Genomic DNA, 11055 nt, shown 5'->3' on the forward strand with positions numbered 1-11055 from the left:
CAGCAACTTCTGTTTTTGCTCACGTTTCGTGCAAATATAGAATGGATTAAAATCTTAAATCGATGTCGTCATACCGATGAGTGAAAAGCTTTTTTTTTGAACAAAGCAAGAAAGTTGTTATCGAGTCAATATAAATTATAAATAATTAGCAAAAAGAGAAGACAACAGATGAAGATATTTATTTCAGTATTGAGTCGCCAAGATGTTGAATGTTGTCCCTCACCTGCCAGTTAAAATATATTCACTAACAACGTTCAAAGGTAAATTACACGGAAACATAAAGAAAAAAAAATGGCAGAACTGTGGCCGAGTTACTGACGTCAGTTGCACTAATTGAATAGTTACTTCAAAGATGCTGTACAAGTTTTAGCATAGAATGCCGTATCTCCAAGACCTTTCCCCTTGCTTCACCATTATTGCATTTCAGCCACTAATACTCATAAAGTAACTCTTCATATAGCCACAAATGCTGGGAATATGGTAGTTGGTGATGCAGAAGAGGTTAGAATTGGAGTAGAATTCAAATTATTCCAGATTTTCTTTTAAAATCAAGAATGCATATTCTTAAAGGTTGTCTCTTGTTACCATCTTTTCTGCAAAAGGAGGCGTATTCTGAATATTCACGCTATCCAGTCACTTCAAAATCATAATGTTTCTATAAGATCTCCTCTAAAGATTTAAGTATCCAATTGGAACATTCCCAAAATGTTATGAATTTTGTTTTCGTAAGATGACGCTTTCTTTTCAAGAATCACTCTCTGAAATGCTCCTGAAGCAACTGTGTATTTTTCTTTCAACTAAGGAGACAAAGACGTGCGCAAAGCTCTCGGTATTTTCTCAACACCGTCCTGCACAGTTGCAGTAAATCTTCTCCATATTTATGTCTCACGACCCTTGCAGCATTATGCTTGCCGTCTTCACCTTTTGCTGTTTTTATATTACGTACTAATTGAAATGTTTCCAGTCACAACACCCCAGATCACTTTGTACCACCGAGTTATGCATACTACCGATGTAGAAGTAGTATATTTTATTATCATGTTTTCTTCCGTTTCTTTTTAGCTTATGTTCATGTAATATACGCCCTTTCTTTATCATTTACTTCTTCATTTTCTGTGTGGTAGAGGTACCATAATGACACTAACTAAATATTGATTTATAATTTCAAGGACCCACTGTCATAAAGATTTCATGGAATAAAAACAATGATGCGGCCAACAATTCGTTGATGACTTGTTATGGTATCTAAGATGCCAGACATAGCTTGATTGGACTTGTCAAAAGCTAGATTTTTTCTTTTTAAAATTCATAGTGGTTGAACCTGGGCAAGAGTTGTGGAAGTGTGATGACATAATTATGCGTTAGCAGTTACCACTTTGTCGAATAGATCATTCAGATTGTAAACGTTATGGTTCATTTAAGAAGGTGCTCGGATGTTCATGTAATTTGTGTCTGGGGATGGAATTTGCAATGTAGACAGAAGACAATGGTCTCTGACTACTTAGTTGAAAGAAATTGCTGCTTATCAGCTATGTTTTGGAGGCAAGCCCTCGGAACACTTTCGCAGAAGTAGACACTTCTTGGAAGATCATGATAATGTGCATTTGGGTGTTCTTAGTGTATATGGAGAAAAATAAAAATTCTGCTGATCTTTTTAAAAAAAAAAACATCATTCACGGGAAGTGGGTGTCACTGACCAGGATAGCATTTATTGCCCAAAGGGCAGTTAAGTGGCAACCGCATTACGGTGGGTCTGGAGTCAAATGCAGGAAAAGCCAGGTAAGAACGGCTGTTTCCTTGCCTAAAGGATATTAATGAAACAGATTTGCTTTTCCCTGACAATCAGTAACGGTTTCATGGTTATCATTAAACTCCTATTTCCCCATATTTATTGAATTCGAATTCTACCATCTGCTATCGCAGAATTCAAACCAGTGTCCCCAGAAATTTTACTGGGTTTCAACATTGATAGCCTAGCGACCATACTATTAAGCTATCACCTCCCCGTGTCACTGGTGATTATTGGTGTGGAATGGTATTATTTGAATTAACAGAAAGAATAATTGATTCCAGTCGCTGCAATGCCACAGTGAAATTTCACATCGCTTGCTTGGCGCAATTTGTCCTTCACTTGGAAATTAGAAAGTTATAGTTTCTTATTTGAAGGTTTGTTTATCAATTTTATGTCATTGTACTAAATTGCAAATAGAATTGTCTTCCTTTTTATGTTATGTGCATCTCGGAAAGGCCCAGCCCGATTACACTTCATTGATATCTAACTTCTTTTGGACGGTGAGGCTCGCTAGACCATATTTAAGGAGATTTAACAGTCAAGGACATTACCTTGGGTAGAGGGAAGACATCAGGATGAGATAATTCTTTTACTAAATGACATAGATGAGCCAGGTTTTGGTAAACTACAACAATTTAAAGGGGCTACTTCGGCTTCCTAGCATGTTAATTACAGTTAAATTGTGGACACGTATTTGTACAGTGAAGGTGGGGGAGGGGGCGAGCGGTGCTGGGGCCGCGATGTCTATGACCATGTCCCATCATTACTGTATCCTTTAGTTTGCTAATCCTGTGCTATTAATGTCACTAGATTTCCTTCCAGCTTCAACTTCCCAACTGAAAATCTTCCAAGAAATGCCAAGAACAAACAGGGTAAGTTTAGCTGTTTTCCTGAGACCGCAGACCCTGCTCAGCTTAGAAGACACACGGCAGAGAAATGACGGAAAAATTCCCAATTGACTGGATAAGTGCAGTTTTCAATAAGCTTGACACTGTTCACGGAAATGCAGGCTTCGAGATTGGCAGTCTATCCATAATTATTCTCTCTCTTCACTGCTGATGCACTGTCGCAGCGGTATATACCAGCTACAGGATGCACTGCCGAAATTCAACAAAGCTCCTCAGACTGTACTTTCAAACACACGACAGCTTGAAAAACACGGTTAGCAGAGACATGGGAAAACCACGACTTTCAAGTTTCCCTCCAGGGCATTCAACATCCTGAATTCCAAATATATTTCTATTACTTCAGTGTTGCTGGGTCAAAATTATAGAACTATCACGCCAACGTCAATTGGGAGTGGATACCCAAAACTAATTTAACGCACTGATTCAATAAGACAGCTCACCACCATAATTTCCAGGGCAACCACGATGGAATTTCAACGTATGTTTGTTTTTTTTTAATTTTTTTTGTCAACCTTCGTGGAAAGGACTTGAGTCGCTCTACAAACAAACAAACACTTCTAATACAGCGCATAACACAGTAGTATATTCTTGAACGTGGATGGATTCTTCGTAGCATTTCAAGTGGAATTAATTTTAGACGCAAACTTTTCAATTTTGTCTATTTGTGCAGGGGTTTCCCAGGCACTGGGATCAAAACAAAGCTTTTATATTTTGCATCAACATTTGTTCTCTAAGTGTGAAAATATTCCAAAATATTGTCAAATACCAACACAATATTAAATAGACAAAACAATGGATCCTAACGCAAATGATAATTTGAACGTATGGAAAAGGTCATACTTGATTATTTACTGTTCTTTGACATCCGCACAAGTGAAATTCCATTTGCTGTCAGGCCATTGTTATGTCAGAAATGCTGCAGGCAATTTGAGGGCTCCAGGCTTCAAAATAAGAATAATCGTTTGATTTTTGATCTGTTTAGATGTTAACTGAGAGATTTGAGCTCTGGCATAATGAGAATAACCTAAATATCATTCTTTGTAATTGTAGCATCACAACACACTTCTCCAGCCATCAGTCTCCTTATTCTGTAACTGACGAACTGAAGAGAAAAGGATTTGTGCAGCTCGCCTGTCTGATCAGCGGATACTATCCAGAAACCATTGAAATAGAATGGGAGAAAAACAACCATCGTGTAGATTCAAACATTACAACAACGTCCCCAGCGAAAATGACAAGTGGAGCCTATAGTTCTACAAGCTTTCTCCAAGTACCTTTGCGGGAATGGAACAGCAGTAATGTGTACAGTTGCCAAGTAACTCATCCTTCAACCAACAGTAATCAGTGAAAAGAAATTCAATTCGCATCAGGTAAGAAAACTGGCCTATTTTACAGGCTTGCAAGTGAATCCTCTCAATGTGTTTGTCAGGTATGGATTAGTTGGAATATTGCCATTTTAACTTATCGATAAGATTTAATGTCTTCATTCACTGGTCCAATGAGCGAAGTAGTGTTAGTTCATGATGCAGTGAAAAACAACAGTAAAGAGGATGGGAAATATTTCAACAGGAAGAATCAGTGAATCTGAAGCCTTGGCTTAGAAAACAAAACAATTATATGGATTATAGAGGGAGTTAATTAGCATTGGATTTTATCATTTAATGTTTGAGCAAAAATTGATCAGAACAATCTCGACCAAGCCAGAATGCGAAATATCAGTTGTGAGGACAGATTGGAGAATTTGTGACTGATCTTTTTGGAGAGAAGAAGGCAGAGAGGAGATTTGAAGGATGTTTTCAAAATCATGATAATGCTGTAGAGAATAGAAGCTGTTGTCGTTTGTATAAGAAAATAAATTACAAGAGGGAAGAGATTTAAAGTGATGTGTAATTGAATCAGTAATGCCGTAAGAAAAACAAACCTGGGAAAACAATTAAAATATTGTTTCATTTTCAATAATCGCCTGCGCGAAAGAAAGATTATGGTTCTCGTCAAATCAATTATCAGTGACATTAAATCATAGCCAAACCTCAACAACCATCATCTTTAAAGTTGGCCGAATCCGAATCTCTGGTTTCTCATTGGCAGATCTCATCGTATTTCTCAGAGACCCTACAGTAAAAGAAACCTGGATCAATAAGACTGCCACACTGGTGTGTGAGGTAGTTTCTACAATTTCCACTGCGGTTGAGATTTCTTGGACAGTTGATAGACAGATAAGGACTGAAGGAACTCAGACTGAAGCAGCTAGAAAGGAAGGAAACCAGTACGTGACCTTTGGGCGCTTAACAAGTAGCGTGGAGGAATGGGAGAGACGGGTTGAATATACTTGTTCAGCCAACGATAGACAATCATCAACTGTGGTTACAAAAAGAACAAGAAAGACAAAGGGTAGGTAAAGAAAATATAGCATTATTTTGAAGGTCAATGGAGAGAAGGCTAATATGGTTTAAACTTCTGTTACAGTCAGCCAGTTGTGCCAAAGGTTCATCTCATGCCTCCATCACCAGAAGAAGTTAAAAATACCAAAATTGCTACGCTCACTTGCCTGATAAGCGGATTCTACCCTGAAAAAATAAACATAACCTGGGAGAAGGATGGAACTGTTTTGCACTCGAACATCAGCAGTTTGCCCACTGCTCTGGAACAAGACCAGACTTTCAGCACCAGAAGCCCGTTAACAGTACCAGCAGCGGATTGGAACACAGGAGCAAAGTATTCCTGTGCCGCTTTTCATCTACCTTCACAATCCAACGAGAAAAGAGTTATTAGCAGCCTGAAAGGCAAGAACAGTTTCTCACAGTACGTTCATATGGTCAGTGTTGCATTCAGACATGTTGCATTCAGACATTGATTAGTTCCATTAATGGTCTTAATTCACATGCAGTAATTCGTCAAGTAAATGATTCACGGTCAAAGTATGCATAGTGGCCAACTTTGTGAGAAGCCTATAATACGCCGGTGAAGACTTGTCTAACTTCACTGGGGCAATTACTTGGCGATTGTGTGCAGCGTATTAACAGTGCTAAATAAATTCAAAGACAGATTGTGCTCTATACAATGTTAAGAGGAAAAAAAACTGCAAGTCGTTAGCTTTACTCCTTATTTTCCAGTTTAAATCTATTAAAGACTGATCGTTAGACGAGTAGAAAAAAATGAACACGTTATCAGTGATGCGCTTGTTCCAAGTTATATATGTCAAATAGAAAAATCTTCTGCTACGCAGATTCACACATAGGAGAAAATACAACGTCTAAATGAACGGCGCCGAATGCCATGATCTGTTACTCAGACCATTTTAATTCTAGCTTCTATTTCTGGTCATTTACTTTTGCAGAAATGCATGTTTTCAATAAAATCATCGCAGTACCAGGGAGCTGGTGACAGGGAAGCAGTGAAACTTGCTACAACAGTAGGTGCCTTCCCAAGATTGCAAAGAGTTTATTGGTCTCACCTTGTTGTGTTTGGAGGCCTTGGAGTCGGGGATAATGCCCTCAGATTTATCACGCAGCAAGAAAAGCCTGCTTTCACTTCGGAGTTTTGCAAAGTGCTTGTAGTGCATTTTCTAATAACAGCCAAAATGAATTTGACCATTATGAGTCCATTGTAGCATATCCTGCCGATATATTTTGCACAAGTAGATAACATCTGCGCCTGACTTTCTAGAGGATAACCTAGAGAAAATATACGGCAGAGTGAGATGAATGGTGGGAATTTCACAGGATAAACACTGCTATTACAAAGGATCACTGTTACTAAATTTCAGCCTCTACAATTGGTGTGAAATTGTGCATTAGATTTGTGATGCAATAATTGCTGAATACTGAGTTATCTCATTTGAATGTGTGTAATTTTACAGTTCACACTGTTGAAATTATATCTACATAACCTAAGAAAACATAACTTGGTCTTCCATTGACTTGAGGCGTTCCTTTCACCTGTGCTACGGGCAGAACTGAATGGCGCTCTCAGACTTTCACCACGGATACATGCTGATCTGCTGTTTCAGTTGTGATGTCCACTGAGTGGAACATTCAGAACTGAATAATGCACCGGAACTGCCAAAGTACCAAGTCATGGAGTCATACAGCATAGATACAGACCCCAGTCAAACGACCAGGTATCCTAAACTGAATTAATCTCATTTGCGTGCATTTGGCCCACATCTCTCTAAATGTTCCCTGTTCATGTGCTTTAAGTGTTGTAATCATAGTCGCTTCCACCATGTACAGTGGCAGCTTAATCCATACACAAATCACCTTGTGTGTGAAAAAATTGCCCCTCAGGTCCGTTTCAAATCTTTCTCCTGTCACCTTAAACTAATGCCGTGTAGTTTTGAATTTTCCTATCCTGGGAAAAGACCTTGGTTATTCACCCGATCTATGCTGCTCATGATTTTATCAATCTCTTTCTGGTCACCCCTTAGTCTACGACACTCCAGGGAAATTAGCCCCAGCCTATTCAGCTTCTCCCCATAGCTCAAACACGCTAACTCTGGCAACATTATTGCAAATGTTTTCTGAACCTTCTCAAGTTTTACAACATCTTCCCTGGAGCAGGGAGACCAGAATTGAACGCAGTATTCCAAAAGTAGCCTACCAATGCCCTGTATGGCTGCAAAACGACCTCCCAATTTCTATACTAAATGCACTGACCAATAAAGGCAAGTGTACCAAACGCCTTCTTCATTATCGTGTCTACCTGCGACTCCACTTTTAAGGAACTATGAGCCTGCAACCTAAGGTCACTTTGTTCGGCAATACTCATAGGGCCTTAACATTAAGTGTAGAAGACCTGCTCTGATTTGACTTATCAAAATGCTGGACCTCATATTTATCTAAAGTAAACTCCATCTGCCAGTCTTTGGCCCGTTTGCCCATCTGATCAAGATCCCATTGTACTCTGCGGTAAAAACCGAAAGGACTGCAGATGCTGTAAATCAGAAACAAAAAAACAGAAGTTGCTGGAAAAGCGCAGCAGGTCTGGCAGCATCTGTGAAGAAAAAGTTCTGAGGAAGTGTCACCAGAACCGAAACAGTAATTCTGATTTTTCTTCACAGATGCTGCCAGACCCGTTGAATTTTTCCAGCAATTTCTGTTTTTGTACTCTGATGTAACTTTCTTCAATACCCACTGCACCACCGATTTTGTTGTCGCCTGCAAACATACTAACCACATTACCTATATTCACATCCAAATTATTAACATAAATGGCAAAAAGTAGTGGACACAACAGTGATCCTTGTAGCACACTGCTGGTCACAGGCCTCCAATCCGAAAAGCAACCATCCACTACCACCCTCTATCTAACCTTATGATGAAGCAAAGAACGTTAATGAATCTGCTGCAGATGTTAGGGCCTAGGATCCTACGCCTGTATGTTCAATTCAAATAGCCTCTTACTTTTCTAAACTCTAGTGGAAACGAGCATAATCTTTCAAAATTTTTCTCTGAAGACAACTATTACATTCCAAGATTTAGTCTAGTAATCTCGCTCTCAGCTACCCCCAGTGCAGTTACATTTCTTAAATGAAGTGAGCATACCGTGCACATTACACCAGATGTAATCCCAAGTCATTTCAAAATTGTAACATAACTTTGCTATTTTGTATTCAATTCCCTTCGTGATAAATTATTACATTGTGTTAACATTATTAATTACTTGCTGCACCTATGTACCATTTGTAATTTCTGAGGTCATTGGGATCTCTCTGCATCTTGGACCTCTACAGTCTCTCAGCATTTGCTCAATATAAAAGATTGAACCGGGATTAGGCCATTCAGTCTTCAGAGCCTGCTCTGCAATTTGACACGATGATTCTTTATAATCCAACTCACTATTCTGTTCCGTCTCTCTTCCCATATCCTTCCATCCCCTTTGTCCTCAGAGTTGCTTTTAACTCCTTTTGAAAATATTCAACATTTTGGCCTCAATCATGTTCTGTGGCAGAAATTTCCAATGGCTTATCAGTGTCAATGTGAAGCCATTTCTTATAATTAGATGCTTCTATCACAATTTTGCTGCCAAAATGACAATTTTCCCTAACAAGAGTCTGTTTGCAACAATATTGCCCAATCACTAAACTAATATGTTTTCTATTTTTTTCTAGCCTTCTTATAGTCTTTTCAAAAGGTAATCTCCTTGTCTTCTTTGCGGCTTGAGCAAAATTGACTATTATGCCTTCTGACAATTTGTCCAATATCCTTCCTGTAAGTTGTAAAATATTAGCACTGATTCTTGTGGTACAACAGATATTGTATATTTCCAACCTGAAAGCATTAATTTGTATTTCTTTCCCCTTCATTTTAACAGTCAAACTTTTTCCATGTTCAATTGTATTTCCGATTTTCCCCAACCTGACAGTCTTCAATTCCCAAGAGTATCAACCCTCTATCAAATACTGCCTTAAATCAATAGTTTAATAACTTTCCCTACTTTCTGGAGAAAGAAAAATAAATAACTTTTTTTAAAATTGAGAATATGTAGAGTCCTCATCTCGAAATTAAGAGCAACACGTTGCATTTCTAGGACACGTAATGATTACATCTTTAGAACTCAGAATTTAGAAGGATAGACATTGGATGCGAATGGGAACAATCCAGAAACGCATTCTATAACATTTTGGTCCCTTGTCATCTGGATTAAGTGACAAATTTGGCATTGATATGGTAAAATAATGTGATTATGCGCCTGAATAGAAGACGTTAAACCACTGGAAGAGTATAAATGTAACATACGTGACTACTGAAAGTCTCTAAATAATGTATTAGCCATTGCTAAGAGGAAAACAGTTTCATCGCTCACAGTGGCAACTTTTATTCCCTGTCTCTGATATTATGAACATGAGCAATATCAGTTCACTCGGACTGTAAAAAAACTTCTCCATAACAAGAAGTGTCAGGAGAAGTTCCCTTTAGGCTATGCATGATGTCGTAATTCAAGTCTCATTTTATACTTTTAATTCAATGTAACCACATATTTCCAGCAAAGCTCCTTCCTAAACCGGCGTTGCATTTCTTTATTTCATCAAAAGAAAAATCTGATCTCAAAAAACAAACGAAATCCATGCAGAGTTGATGTGGGAAATCTGAAGTTTAGTCCAAAGGTAATAAAGTCTTTCATTCCTTGAACACAGTCAGATCAATATAAAGACTGGCACAGAGCAGACTTTGATGATCTTAGCTGGTGCAATCTTGGAATCCGCAGCTTCTAGGTAAAAGTAATTGAACACCAGCAATGCTTCATTTCATGGGTAGGTATGTGTTCAGCACCAGAACCGAAAGAGTCTGCACAATTAACCTCCCAGTCAGAAAAATGACAAGCTGTGGAAGGTTCGGAAGTGTTACAGGTAACTTTCTCCATGGAATCTGGAGGAAGTTAAAAATAAAGCACACTCCAGGGGATCCATCATTTTACAAAGTATTCAAGAAAAAATATACAGAGAAGAACAGTTTAGAGTAAGTGTAATTGTTTCTTGCCTCTTGGAATATGTTGCAGCTGTTTCAAGTTATGTTTTCAAAATATCATCTTAAAATAACTATTCTATTTTTATTTCAAGCTGATTGTCACGAGGGTGTCATTTCTGTCAATGTACAGAAGCCTTCATTTGAAGAGATTTGGAACCTACTGACTGCTACTGTTGTTTGCGAAATTCTCTTCGTTGATTTGGAAAACATCAGCGTGTCCTGGCAAGTGGTTGGGAGCAGGAGGACGGAAGGAGTAGATACTCAGACGCCTGAGTGGAGAGGAAGTAAATTGGCCATCATTAGCAAACTCCAAGTCACTACCGTAGAATGGAACAGTGGGGTGGAATATGTTTGTTTCGTAGAGAACAATGCATTGCCAACCCCCGTGAAATCATCCACCAGAGAACTCATAGCTAAGATATTTTGTTGCATATGTTGAACATATCGTCCATGATTTTCTGTCAATGCAACACCGAAGAGTATTCCATCAGATGTATCACTCTTTTCTTTAGCTTGGCTTGGTTACCAACCCCTTCTGCGACGAGAAGGGCTTGTTTCAGAATCAAAAAGAAAGTTGCTGGAAAAGCTCAGCAGGTCTGCCAGCATCTGTGAAGGAGAAAACAGAGTTAACGTTTCGGGTCCGGTGACTCTTCCTCAGAACTTTTTCCCAACCACCATCAGTTCCGAGGAATGGTCACCGGGCCCGAAAAGTTAACTCTGTTTTCTCCTTCACAGATGCTGCCAGACCTGCCGAGCTTTTCCAGCAACTTTGTTTTTGCCCTCGTGAACAAGTTGGGTTTCTACAATATTCTGGCAGCTTTCATGGTCACATTTTCCAAGGGTCTGCTTCATAAATTGCTGAGTTATTTACTTGATTTCACAACCTGCC

At 38.8% G+C, this 11055-nt stretch overlaps 1 pseudogene; it reads left to right on the forward strand.

Moving 5' to 3' along the window:
* The window catches only part of LOC109937935, a 42090-nt pseudogene extending 31485 nt beyond the window's left edge, over nucleotides 1-10605 (forward strand).
* Nucleotides 10606-11055: the final 450 nt, after the last annotated feature.

This window comes from Rhincodon typus, chromosome 42 (genome assembly GCF_021869965.1).
Source record: "Rhincodon typus isolate 14 chromosome 42, sRhiTyp1.1, whole genome shotgun sequence".
Lineage (NCBI taxonomy): Eukaryota > Metazoa > Chordata > Chondrichthyes > Orectolobiformes > Rhincodontidae > Rhincodon > Rhincodon typus.